The 13222-nt window shown below is 49.4% G+C and overlaps 1 protein-coding gene across 2 annotated transcripts in view; it reads right to left on the minus strand.

The window, feature by feature from the left end:
- The window catches only part of SLC16A14 (solute carrier family 16 member 14), a 78231-nt gene extending 72795 nt beyond the window's left edge, over nt 1–5436 (minus strand). For both annotated transcript variants that reach the window (XR_003943623.1, XM_030216980.1), the window contains exon 1: nt 5118–5436. The gene's annotated coding sequence lies outside the window, so the exon portion shown is untranslated. The remainder of the gene's footprint in view (nt 1–5117) is intronic.
- Nucleotides 5437–13222: the final 7786 nt, after the last annotated feature.

Raw genomic sequence — 13222 nt, forward strand, 5'->3', positions numbered from 1 at the left:
GCTGGCGGGCTAGGTGGATAAGCTCCCTCCTGAGCAAGCCAAGCCATTTCAGGAGGTGGTCAGGCAGCTGAAGGCGTGCAGAAAATTCCTGGTCAGAGGGGTGTACGACACCTTTGATGTTGCGTCCAGGGCCGCTGCTCAAGGTGTGGTGATGCGCAGGCTCTCATGGCTGCGTGCCTCCGACCTGGAGAATAGGATCCAGCAGCAGGATTGCGGACTCGCCTTGCCGTGCGGATAATATTTTTGGAGAGAAGGTCGAACAGGTGGTAGAGCAGCTCCACCAGCGGGATACCGCTTTCGACAAGTTCTCCCGCCGGCAGCCTTCAGCTTCTACCTCTACAGGTACACGATTTTTTGGGGGGGAGACTGTTCCCTACTCTTCTGGTAAGCGTAGGTACAATCCTCCTTCTCGACAGCCTGCGGCCCAGGCTAAGCCCCAGCACGCTCGCTCTCGTCAGCAGCGTGCGCCTCAGCAAGGCCCCTCGGCTCCCCAGCAAAGCAAGGGACGAGCTTTTGACTGGCTCCAGCAGAGCATAGCCGACATCCAAGTGTCAGTGCCGGGCGACCTACCGGTCGGAGGGAGGTTGAAAGTTTTTCACCAAAGGTGGCCTCTCATAACCTCCGATCAGTGGGTTCTCCAAATAGTCCGGCAAGGATACACCCTCAATTTGGGCCTCAAAGCCTCCAAATTGTCCACCGGGAGCTCAGTCCTTACAGCTTCTAGCACAAGCAGGTACTTGCAGAGGAACTCTCCGCCCTTCTCAGCACCAATGCGGTCGAGCCCGTGCCATCCGGGCAGGAATGGTTGGGATTCTATTCCAGGTACTTCCTTGTGGAAAAGAAAACAGGGGGGATGCGTCCCATCCTAGACCTAAGGGCCCTGAACAAATATCTGGTCAAAGAAAAGTTCAGGATGCTTTCCCTGGGCACCCTTCTTCTCATGATTCAGGAAAACGATTGGCTATGCTCTCTGGACTTGAAGGACCGCCTACACTCACATCCTGATACTGCCAGCTCACAGACAGTATCAGCTATTTCAGCTGGGCACACGTCACTTCCAGTACTGTGTGCTACCCTTTGGGCTCGCCTCTGCGCCCAGAGTGTTCACGAAGTGCTTGGCTGTAGTAGCAGCGGCACTTCACAGACTGGGGGTACACGTGTTCCCATATCTCGACGATTGGCTGGTGAAGAACACAACCGAGGCAGGAGCTCTACAGTTCATGCAGATGACTATTCGCCTCCTGGAGCTACTGGGGTTTGTGATAAATTATCCCAAGTCCCACCTTCTCCCAGTGCAGAAACTCGAATTCATAGGAGCTCTGCTGGATTCTCGGACGGCTCGTGCCTATCTCCCAGAGGCGAGAGCCAACAACTTGTTGTCCCTCGTCTCGCGGGTGCGAGCGTCCCAGCAGGTCACAGCTCGGCAGATGTTGAGATTGCTGGGCCATATGGCCTCCACAGTTCATGTGACTCCCATGGCCCGCCTTCACATGAGATCTGCTCAATGGACCCTAGCTTCCCAGTGGTTTCAGGCTGCTGGGGATCTAGAAGACGTGATCCACCTGTCCACGAGTTTTCTCAAATCCCTGTATTAGTGGACGATTTGGTCCAATTGACTCTGGGACGTCCTTTCCAAATTCCTCAGCCACAAAAAGTGCTGAAGACGGATGCGTCTCTACTGGGTGGGGAGCTCATGTCGATGGGCTTCACACCCAGGGAAACTGGTCCCTCCAGGAACGCGATCTGCAGATCAATCTTCTGGAGTTACGAGCGGTCTGGAACGCTCTGAAGGCTTTCAGAGATCGGCTGTCCCACCAAATTATCCAAATTCAGACAGACAACCAGGTTGCCATGTATTACATCAACAAGCAGGGGGGGCACCGGATCTCGCCCCCTGTGTCAGGAGGCCGTCAGCATGTGGCTCTGGGCTCGCCGTCAAGGCATGGTGCTCCAAGCCACATATCTGGCAGGCGTAAACAACAGTCTGGCCGACAGGTTGAGCAGGATTATGCAACCTCACGAGTGGTCGCTGAATTCCCGTTGTAGTGCGTCAGATCTTCCAGGTGTGGGGCACCCCCTTGGTAGATCTTTTCGCATCTCGAGCAACCACAAAGTCCCTCAGTTCTGTTCCAGGCTTCAGGCCCACGGCAGACTGGCATCGGATGCCTTCCTCCTGGACTGGGGGAGGGTCTGCTGTATGCTTATCCTCCCATACCTCTGGTGGGGAAGGACTTTGTTGAAACTCAAGCAAGACCGAGGCACCATGATTCTGATTGCTCCTTTTTGGCCGCGTCAGATCTGGTTCCCTCTTCTTCTGGAGTTGTCCTCCGAAGAACCGTGGAGATTGGACTGTTTCCGACCCTCATCACACAGGACGAAGGGGCGCTTCTGCATCCCAGCCTCCGGTCTCTGGCTCTCACGGCCTGGATGATGAGAGCGTAGACTTTGACTCTTTGGGTCTGTCAGAGGGTGTCTCCCGCATCTTGCTTGCTTCCAGGAAAGATTCCACTAAGAGGAGTTACTTCTTTCTATGGAGGAGGTTTGCCGTCTGGTGTGACAGCAAGGCCCTAGATCCTCGCTCTTGTCCTACACAGACCCTGCTTGAATACCTTCTGCACCTTGTCTGAGTCTGTCTCAAGACCAACTCTGTAAGGGTTCACCTTAGTGCAATCAGTGCATACCATTACTGTGTGGAAGGTAAGCCGATCTCAGGACAGCCTTTAGTTGTTCGCTTCATGAGAGGTTTGCTTTTGTCAAAGCCCCCTGTCAAACCTCCTACAGTGTCATGGGATCTCAATGTCGTTCTCACCCAGCTGATGAAACCTCCTTTTGAGCCACTGAATTCCTGCCATCTGAAGTACTTGACCTGGAAGGTCATTTTCTTGGTGGCAGTTACTTCAGCTCGTAGAGTCAGTGAGCTTCAGGCCCTGGTAGCCCAGGCCCCTTACACAAAATTTCATCACAACAGAGTAGTCCTCCGCACTCACCCTAAGTTCTTGCCAAATGTTGTGTCGGAGTTCCATCTGAACCAGTAAATTGTCTTGCCAACATTTTTTCCCCGTCCTCATTCCTGCCCTGCTGAACGTCAGCTGCACACATTGGACTGCAAGAGAGCATTGGCCTTCTATCTGGAGCGGACACAGCCCAACAGACAGTCCGCCCAATTGTTTGTTTCTTTTGATCCCAACAGGAGGGGAGTGGCTGTGGGGAAACGCACCATATCCAATTGGCTAGCAGATTGCATTTCCTTCACTTACGCCCAGGCTGGGCTGGCTCTTGAGGGTCATGTCACGGCTCATAATGTTAGAGCCATGGCAGCGTCGGTAGCCCACTTGAAGTCAGCCACTATTGAAGAGATTTGCAAAGCTGCGACATGGTCATCTGTCCACACATTCACATCTCATTACTGCCTGCAGCAGGATACCCGACGCGACAGTCGGTTCGGGCAGTCAGTGCTTCAGAATTTGTTCGGGGTTTAGAATCCAACTCCACCCCCCTAGGCCCATGTTTTTTCTGTTCCAGGCTGCACTCTCAGTTAGTTGGATAAATTGTTAGGTCAATCTCAGTTATGTTCTCGCCGTTGCGAGGCCCAATTGACCATGGTTGTTGTTTTGAGTGAGCCTGGGGGCTAGGGATACCCCATCAGTGAGAACAAGCAGCCTTCTTGTCCTCGGAGAAAGCGAATGCTACATACCTGTAGAAGGTATTCTCCGAGGACAGCAGGCTGATTGTTCTCACAAACCCGCCCGCCTCCCCTTTTGGAGTTGTGTCTTCCCTTCTCTTTGTCTTGCTACATATGAGACTGGCCGGCACGAGCCGGTTTCGGGTGGGAAGACGGCCGCGCATGCGCGGTGCGCGAGGGCTAGCAAAGGCTTTTGCTAGTGAAGATTCCGATTGGAGGGGCTGCCGTGGACGTCACCCATCAGTGAGAACAATCAGCCTGCTGTCCTTGGAGAATACCTTCTACAGGTATGTAGCATTCGCTCTACTGATGCATTAAAGACATTTTTACCTTATGCATTCATGCATTTTTTAAACTATGTGAACAAGTAAAAAGTATGCTAAAAAGTAGAACACATTTTAACTCATGCTTTATTACATCGGGCCCTGTGTCTTTTTGTCCTTTGGACACAATTTTTCTGCCCATGGCAGACCAGGAAGTGGTGTTGGAAGCCTCAGTTCAGAAATCTTAAATACAAGTTTATTTTGGGCTTTTACAAGTTACAATTAAAGGCAAATTAAATTAAAGAGTGTCTTGGGTCAGAAAGCGAGGACACAGAGAGGAGAGAGGGTCCAACTACAATAATCGACAGAAAAGCAGGGGACGAGGGGAATCTACAGTGTGCAGGTCAGGATCGCTATCCGGCAGCGTACTACATACAGCGAGGAAGAAAACATTAGCCCATGGTAGCAGTCGCATATTTCCCTGCCTGCCGACTATAATCTCGGAAAGCCCTGATTGGTTCAGCAGCTTCTCTCCTTATCATCTGCTGGGATTCGGAACTGCCGGCCTATTAGCTGTGCGGACTGTGAATCTCCTACACCGCTTTCCAGCACAAACAATTACAACCCCAGCCACACAGTCTTTTTCAACATTGTGATCACCAAGACTACACACAAACATAAATGTAACAAAATGGCAACTCTGAGCATTGGCATGGATATTAAGCTTTTCTTATATTAATAATACATTTATGTGCCAAATTTAAACTCACAACATTTGGAAAGTTTGGGGTCTCTCTTTAGATCTGTTTGAGAAATACAACACAGACAGATCTCACATACGTCGGCAAACAAAAGTTCGACCTGCAAGTCAGATGCTCAGAGTTTTTGCACGATTCTGGACAAAAAATGTGCAAAAGTGTAATGCCAACACAGTCCAGATCACAAAGCGCCTTGGTGGGGGATTCCATTTGCTCCTAGAGATCTGGCAGCCCGCCTGGGCGAAGACACAACCTCAGATCTCCCTCAAACAATGAATGACCGGCAGTTACCTCTCGCAGCAGCAGCGCTACTGAGCCTACGAAACGAATTTGCAGTTCAGTTCAAGCAAGCAGGCAGCCATCCACCGGCAGACGTTCGCCGGTGAACCTAACAGGTAGTACTACAGCCCTTACCTGTCCCGATCCTACAGGTCGGAGTCACCACACAGAAGAACCTTGCCTGCCCCAGTTGCTTTTTCTCTTCTTATTCACTGTGTTTTCCGGGATGCCCCATCAGCAGTTTAGCGTGTGTATTTTGCTGCTCTGTTTCAGGAGCAGGCTGTCATTGCCGAGTTCTTTTTCATTCGGATCGTTTCTGTGCTTGCAGCAAATGGCACGGATTGAAAAAAAAAATGACTGTAATGTTGCAGTCCTTTTCTCCACCGTGGACGTATGTTTGTAATGTATTGCTGCAAAGTATGTACAGTTACCCCTCTGTTACACTCTCTTTCATTCCTAGACCGGCTGATTCTGGTTTGGAAAAGGACATATACAATAACCTCACACGCACCCTCTTGTGGAAGGATGAAGTTTGTGTCTATGGTTATCAATGTATTAACTTGTGTCTAGTTTATGAACATAATGCCATCACCGGATCAATGTTGTTAAGGGTCGAAGCAATGTGCAAGAGTGCGCACTGTACACAGAGTATACATTACTCACAGTTGGCACTATTTGTAAACAATGCACACTCCTTCAGAAAGAGTGTGTATTCTTTTCCCTATACTCCTGCATATGCATACTAATTCAGAAAGACTATGCACCATGTGTGAATCTCAGTGTTGCCAGATGGAAAAAAATTTCCACGCCCAAAACCAGCCCCAAACCGCACAAAGTCATTTGCATATGAATGATATAATACATATTAATGAGTCCATTTGCATACAAGTGATGTCATTAAGCCCGCCTCCGTGGGGCTTCTATTGGCCAGTGAAAAAATCGCAGTGGGGCAAAAAAAAAGCCGCCCAAAATCAGCAACCCGCACGCGGCGTGAAAAAGTTGCAGCAGGTCGCGGAAAGGAGCCCAATTGGGCGAGAATCCTGCAGCCCTGGCAACTTTGTGTGTGATTATGGGCGTAGTTTGACTGTTTCATTTGAGGGGGGGGGCAAAGGATGAGGTGGGGCATATTAGCATATTCATTTGCATATATGTATCTATATCTATATCTATCTATCTATCTATATATATATAATATATATATATATATATATATATACACACACACACACACACACAAATGAATATGCTAATATGGAGGAAGGAAGGGAGAAAGAGCTGGCTTTTTTGGGAATAACAATAATGAATTTCTATGATCTCATATTCATTATGGTTATTCCCAAAAAAGCCAGCTCTTTCTCCCTTCCTTCCTCCTTACCTAGGGTTACCATATGTCTGCATTTACCCGGACATGTCCTCTTTTTGAGGACATGTCTGGACGGGTTTTGCCAGTCCACCCATTTGTCCGGATTTCTGGACAAACGGGCAGGTGGACCTATCCTAGTCTCCCCTTCCCTTACTTACTATCTACTGCCCTGGTGGTCTAGTGACCTCTTCGGGGCAGGAAAGAGACCCCTCTTTCCTGCCCGGAGCGCTGCCCTTGCCCTGCATCCTGGTGCTGTGACGGTCTCGAGATTCAAAATGGCCACCGAGAGGTGAAGCGGCCTCGCGAGACTTCAACTCTCGGCTGCCATTTTGAATCCCGAGACCGTCACAGCAACAGGAGGCAGGGCAAGGACAGAGCTCCGGGCAGGAAAGAGGGGGCTCTTTCCTGCCCCAAAGAGGTCACTAGACCACCAGGGCAGTAAGATAGTAAGGGGGAGGGGAGGTGATGGGGGGCAGGGGAGGGGAATATGTGACCCGGGGGGAGAGGAGGGGCGAGGATTTGAAAGGGGCATGGGCGGGGCAGGGGCATGTGTCCTCTTTTTGAAAGGACAAAATATGTTAACTCTATCCTTACCTAGCACTCCCTCTTCCTCTCCAGTAGTATTTCCCCACCCCCTTTCCCATACCATGCCATTGTAGACCTTAGAAATGCATAAGCTCTATATATAGATCCTTCATGAGGTAGTGTGTCATGATTTAGGCGCTAAAACCCTTTCTGATGTTTTGGTGCCACCTCAGTAAGGCCAGCACACAATCTCTCCACTGCAAAACACTATACACAAACTTGTGCAAAAACACACTCATAACCTTACCAAACCATAACAGCACTAATTCCAAGGATAGGACAAGCTACAACCTTATGCGTGGAAAGGCAGCACTGTAATTACACCGGGCTCTAAAACACCAGTACACTACCTGGTGAAAAACACATGACACAACAGATATGACACAAGAAGCTAGAAAAAAAAAATATGAAGGCAAAATACTGAACTGGAAAGTTACCTCAAGAAGTCAGACTCAGCATGCAGCAATACCAGAAAAATTGAAACTTACATGCAAAATATCACAGATGCACATTTCCAAAAGCTGACATATTCCAATTAATACATTCTGAATAAAATACTTTTTTACTACTACCACTACTACTATTTAACATTTCTATACCTTTGTTGTCTGATCATTTAATTTTTCTATTCGCTTTGGTCCCAGTGTCTTCTGTTTTAAGCAGTGTCTTCTTTCCATTTGATATTTTTTTCTCTCACCATGTCCACCATCCTCCTGTGTCCTTATGCATCCTGTCTACCATCTGTAGCCCTGTCCCTATCCTTCCTCCAGTTTCAGTATCTGCCCTCAAAGTGTTCCGATCCAGCTCTTAAATTCAGCAGTTTCCCCTCCATCAATATCCAGCATTTCTCCTCTCCCCTCCCCTCCATCCATGTGCATCTACTTCCTCTGTCTTCCCTCCCCTCCATCCATGTCCAGCATTTTTCCTCTCTCCCTCCCACTCCATCCATGTGCATCTCCTTCATCTTTCCTTCCCTCCATCCTTGTCCAACATTTCTCCTCTCTTCCCTGCCCTCCACTCCATTCATGTCCAGCATTTATCCGCTCTTCCCTCCCCTCCATGTGCATCTCCTTCCTGACTTCCCTCCCTTCCATCCATCCATGTCCAGTAACTCTCCATTCTCCCCTGCCCTCTCCTCCATCCACCCATATCCAGCAAATTTGCTTTCTCCCCTGCCCCCTCCATTCATCTATCCATGTCCAGCAATTGTTCTCTCTCCCCTGCCCTCCCCTCCATTCATCCATGTCCAGCAATTTTCCTCTCCCCTGCCCTCCCCTCCTCTCCACGTCCAGCGATCTCTTCTCTCCCTCTCCCCTCCATGTCCAGCAATTCTCCCTGCCCTCCCTCAGCTCCCCGACAGCCTTCCTCTCTGTTCCTTCCTGCCCCCCATGCATGTTTAAACCTTTTATTTTCCTTGCAGCGATGGCAGTGAAGCACACAACACAGCGGGCTTGCCTCCAGCCATTCCCTTCCCTCACACAGTGTCCTGCCCTCGCGGAAACAGGAAATACATCATCACAAGAAGGCGGGACACTGAGTGAGGGAAGGGAAAGGCTGGAGGTGAACCTGCTGTGTTGTGCACTTCACTGCCGTTGCTGCGAGGAAAATAAAAGGTTTAAATGCGTGCGAGGGGGGGCAGGAAGGAACGAAGAGGAAGCCTGTCTGGGAGCTGAGGGCGGGAAGAGCTGCCTGCAGTGTTGCGCCAGCCCTGCGTTTGGGGGGGGGCAATGCCCCCCTCGCCCCCCCAAACTACGCCCATGTGTGTGATGGTGTGCACTCTGCAAACAGTGTGCACTCTGGCAGATACACATTTAAGACTAGATAAATCATGGGAAAATGTGTTTAGTGCTATTCTATAACCAGAGCCTGTTAGGTGCTGTTTATGGAATACTAGTAAAAAAGGCCCGTTTCCGAAACCAATGAAACGGGCGCTAGCATGTGGTTTTTTTTGTGTGTTAGTGTATGTGTCACAGAGTTATTTTGTGTGTGTGTGTGTGAGTGTGTGAGGGTGCGGTGTGTGTACAGGTTGTTGATGTGTGTCTTTTTTTGTTTTTTTTCTTTGCTTGGGGGTTGGGGGATGTGCTGTGGGAATCCCTGAGGTGGGAGACTGCTTGCTTGAGGCTGGGGATGGTTGGGTACGTCCTTGGCCGCTTCGGCAAAAGGGGAAGAGGAAGGGGGTGGGGAGTTACCTGCAGCCGCCTGAGAAACCATGTATTCTTTATTTGTTTTGTATTATTAGTTTGCATTTCTGTTGAAGAAAGAGTGGATGCCTTTCGAATGATGGAAGTGGTGCGTCGGTGTGCGGTTGTTTCGTTAGTTTGGCAGCCAGTCTCCAGCGATTCCTAGGCAGGGAAGGAGTACTCCTCCCCCTTCCTTGGTCGCTGTTTGCTGCTGGCTGGGTCGCAGGTAATCCTTCCAGCTGGGCCGCAGCTTGTCCTTTTCGCCCACGTCCCAGATGGTGACGGGCACGTTGTTTTCCGGCTCCTCTGACTCCATGTCAAGTGAGCCCAAATATAGTCTGTGCTATAGGCCCTCTGGCACTCTTCAGTACTGGAATTAGGCATTTAAAAATTTCTCCCCCCCCCCCCCCCCCCGGTCTATTTTTGCACATACCCACAGCAGGAATATTCTTCTCTCGTTCCAGCGGTGGTTCTGTGCTCTCCGTGCTGCACAGATAGTGAGCCATTCTGCTGGGGAATGCTCCTCCCTTATTGTCACGTAGTTTCCTCTGATTGGTCCGTCTTACGTTGCCTAGTGTTGCCTGGGAACGGTGTTGTGATGGTCCTTTGTGTTTCAGAATGTTGAGTGTGTTTTTTCTGATTGGTCTGTTATGCGAGGGCGGGGCAGAGAGACATGGTCAGTGTTGTGGCTTCACCACCATGAATCCATGAACCCTTCAGTGAGTGACTGAGTGACTTCAGAACGTTGTCTTCAGAACGTTGAGGGTGAGTTTTATTATAGTAGATGTGTAGCACGCGGATCTGTGACTAAATTTTGCGAAGTAAAACTGGTTTAAATGTCCACAACTAACTTAGGTGCAGATCAGGAATTCTATAACAGTGAGCATAATTTCTAGAAATGCTCATGACCCACCTGTGCCCCTCCCAAGGCCACACCTCCCCTTTGAGATCTGTGCATTAGAATTTACAAGCACCACTTTACAGAATACACTTAGAAAGTTGCACACATAAATTCTAACTACTGCCTATAATTGCTTGTTATTGGCCAATTATCAGCACCGATTAGTTTCTTAAACAATTAAATTGGGCATGCAATTTGGCCCAGCAGCGTAGCCAGACCTGCCATTTTGGGCGGGCCCCGCATTAACCTGGGTGGGCTGTTCCCAACCCCACCCCTACACAGTAATTTAAAAATATTTCCCCCCCCCCCCCCGGCATTTTCTTCTGTCTCCCTCGGCCTACCTTGGCCATCCCCTCCCTCTCTTCTGACAGCTCTCCCCGTCCGCGTGGTCTGTTTATTTTTAGTCCTTGAAGCGCCGTTCTCCCTCCAGCACCGCACCGGCGATTCCGATAGCCTTTTGCCAGCGTGCGTCGTCGGGGACGGAGCCTCTCAGGCGCGTCCTGAGGTGGGATGCGCCTAAGGAGAAGCCCCGCCCCCGATGATGCACGCTGGCAGAAGGCTATCGGAATCGCCGGTGCGGTCCTGGAGGGAGAACGGCGCTTCAAGGACTAAAATTAAACAGACCACGCGGATGGGGAGAGCCAGCAGAAGAGGCAGGAAAAGATGGCTTGGGTTGGGGCTTGTTAGGGTGGGCGCTGGGCGGGCCTGAAGGAAAAGTGGCTGGGCCTGGGCCCGTCCAGGCCCACCCGTGGCTACGCCCCTGATTTGGCCGCACAGCCATATTTGTTCATGCTTTAGTCGCCATATATAGAATCCGGGGGGGTTATTGACAGCACATGAAAATCATATTTTCTGTTTTTCTTTCCGGCTTGTTTTTGTTTGATATAGGAAGTGTGGCTCACATTTCCTATTTTGTTTCCAAGAAATGCACATCCCAAGGAGGTTTAGTGGCAGGAAACAGCATGAGCCTATCTGGCCCATTATCTGGGCTGAAGGCAGTGGGCTGAGCTTGCCACCATATTAGTCAGAACAAAACAATAGCAAACTAGTGAGGTTTATATTGTTTTATTAAACCTCCTAGGTTTTGCATTCTCTATGTTAGGAGGGGATGGGGGATGTAAGGGGAGTTGTGGGGGGTTGGGGACTTTTTGAGGTGTCTGTGAAGGGGGGAGGTTTTATTCACAATGAATTTGTCAGTGCTCCAGAGCTTCCTTTGTTATACGCAATGCTGTATTGTGGATTTCAGTGCTAAGCTATGGCCCCGATGCTCAAAAGTAAACATGGGTGCTAGAGGCCATTAGCGCCAGACTAGCGCCCGCATTTACCTGCGCAAAATGTTCAGAGGCCCAGAGCACAGGAACAAACAAGTATGCAGATGAACAACACAAGGAGCATGCTAATATAGTCAAGTTCATGTTAATGAGGTCATTTTGTATTCCTTCCCTAAGCTCAGAAGAGAGCGCCAAAAAGAGACCTGCTTTACCGCTGCCAAATATAATGCCAGCTCAGAGCAGGTGCTAGGGTGTTGGATTTCTCATGATCCTAATGATTCTTTCTGCTAAATCTGCCAGTTCTGATTGCTTTTGGGCACAGGTGGACTGAGAGTACTCTGGGCCCCTCCCCACTGCCGCCCCCTGACCCCAACCACTGCCGCCCCCATTGCCCCTGTCTCCCCCACATGCTATCGCCATCCCTGCAGCCCTTACCTTCCTCCATGTTCAGCAGCATGTCCTCCGATCTCCCCTTTCCCACCTTCTTCCATCCCTGCCACTGCTGAGTGCACTGCTGCTGCTGTCCGTGGCAGCTCCACAGTTTAAAATGGTGTCTGCAACCTCTCATGGTAGTCTCGCAAGAGTTTGTGGCCACCATTTTAAACCGCAGAGCCGGCACACACAGGCAGTGTGCAGCAGTGGCGTAGCCAAGGGTGGGCCCAGGCCCATCTACTTTGGGCTCAAGCCCACCCAGTAGCAACATACCTATGATGTGGCTGGCAGGGATCCCCAAGCCCCATTGATACATACTGCTTGCACTGGCCCCACAGCCTTCCCTCTGATGTATTCCCACCTATGCAGAAACAGGAAGTTGCTTCAGAGGGAAGGCTGTGGGGCCAACATGAGCAGTGTGTATTAGCTGCTGCTCGCTGCCGGTGAAAATCTGCTATTTACAAGGTATGCAGGGGAGGGGGATATTTGAGAGACCACATGGCATGCAGGCGAGCGAGGGAGAGACCAAATCACTTGTTGGACAAGGCAGAGTTCTTCTGCCCACCCATCTTGGGCCCAGGCCCACCCAAAATTGGGTGTCTGGCTACGCCCCTGGTGTGCAGCTGCGGTAGCAGTGGAAACGGCGGGCAAGGGCAACTGAGCAGAGCCTCTGGGCCCTTGGGCACTGCCTGATTGCCTGAATGGTCAATCCACCTCTGCTTTTGGAAGCAGAAGGAAGCTTGTGCAAGCCCTTAAGTGCTGGTCATGAGAAACAGCAGACCCAAGCGTAAGCACACATTGGTATCTGTTTCCTGAATCTAAATAGTAGCACCCAAGCTAAAAAAAAAAATAAATTAAAATAAATTAAAAATGCCAAAAGTGAAAGTACACATTGGCATATTTTCAAAGCACTTAGCCTTCCAAAGTTCCATAGAAACCTATGGAACTTTGGAAGGCTAAGTGATTTGAAAATATGCCTTAAAATTGACATCTTTCCTAAATCTAAATATATGCGTCCAAACAAAAAATAATTCAAAACACTTATACTTTGGCTGCAGAAAACAGACACCAATGTGTGCTTCACATTCAGGTTTTACCAGGCACACATGCCCAGGAGCCAAGCTTACCGTGGAACACCAAGTACAATCCTCCCATGCCAAAGAACAGTCCTCCCGTCAAACTCCCTAATGCTCAATGATATGAGCACACCTATATTTGCATTGTATTAGCACTGAGCATTAGGGTGTTGTTTTTCTGCACTGTTTCAGCAGTATTTTTACAGCGCTGTTCAGAATAGCACCGGAGTTTTGAACTGGGCTATATATGCCTTTTTATTGCTTATGATGAAAATAAAGATATTTCTATACTAAAACAATAGCAAACGCTTTTGACTGCAATATGTGTGGTTTTTCTTTTTATTTGACAGCTTTTTTATTTATTTGAAAGTTTCCCATATGTAGATGTATATCATAAAATAAAATTGAAAATCACTGAAACAGCAAATAAAT

Source organism: Microcaecilia unicolor, chromosome 10 (assembly GCF_901765095.1).
Source record: "Microcaecilia unicolor chromosome 10, aMicUni1.1, whole genome shotgun sequence".
Classification (NCBI taxonomy): Eukaryota; Metazoa; Chordata; class Amphibia; order Gymnophiona; family Siphonopidae; genus Microcaecilia; species Microcaecilia unicolor.